Here is a 1128-nt window from a genome sequence, read left to right as displayed (position 1 = left end):
AAGAAAGCAGAATGCAGCATTGTGCACACAAGTCTCAAAGGAAAGACAAACGGGCCAATGAAATCAATACTTTACAAAAGAAGAAATGCAAATGGCCAATAAGTGTTTTAAAGTGTATTCAACACCTCTAGCCGTCAGGGAGATGCAAATTGAAACTTCCCTGGGACAGATGCCACTACATCCCCGTCAGAATGGCTACCATCAAGAAATCTGAGCTGGGTGAGGTGGGGCACGCCTTTCATCCCAGCGCTCAGGAGGCAGAGGCAGGCAGATCTCTGTGAATTTGAAGCCGGCCTGGTGTACAGAGCGAGTTCCAGGGCAGCCATGGCTACACAGAGAAGCCTCAACCTGAGGGCAGAAGCTGATGCAGAGGCCATGGAGGGTGCTGCTTACTGGCTTGCTCTTCATGGCTTACTCAGCCTGCTTTCTTCTAGAACCCAGGACGAGCAGCCCAGGAATAAAGCTACTCACTATGGGCTGGGCCCGCCCCTATCAATCATCAATTAAGAAAATGCCTTATAGCTGGGCGGTAGTGGCACATGCCTTTAACCCCAGAACTCAGGAGACAGAGAGGCAGGCGAATCTCTGTGAGTTTGAGGCTAGCCTGTTCTACAGAGTGAGTTCTAGGACAGCCAAGGCTACACAGAGAAATTCTGTCTTGAGAATAAACCAAAACAATAACAACCTTACAAAATACCTTACAGCCAGATCTTACGGAGGCCTTTTCCCAGCCAAGGCTCCCTTCCCTCTGATGACTCCAGCTTGTGCCAAGGAGACGTAAAGCTAGCCAGTACAGGCTCATACACACAAAGCAATTGAATTCAGCTATAATAAAAACTAAAACTATAAAATTCGCAGGAAAATAAATGAATCTGGCAAGTATAATATTAAGTGAGGTGACCCAAACTCAGATGGATTGAAGCCACATGCTCTCATATGTGGACTCCGGCCTGTAACATGTATACATGTATGTGCAAATGTGGCTAAAGCTTAAGGTACTAGGAAGGAGACAAATGGGAATGTCCAAATAAAAAACAAACAAACAACCCCAAACCAAACCAAAACAACCCCCTCCCCACACCAACAAAACAGAATACCAAAACAGCAACAAGAACAAAAGAACTACAC

This window comes from Acomys russatus, chromosome 25 (assembly GCF_903995435.1).
Source record: "Acomys russatus chromosome 25, mAcoRus1.1, whole genome shotgun sequence".
Lineage (NCBI taxonomy): Eukaryota > Metazoa > Chordata > Mammalia > Rodentia > Muridae > Acomys > Acomys russatus.
The sequence above is the reverse complement of the archived record's forward strand: the minus strand, read 5'-3'. Positions refer to the sequence as shown.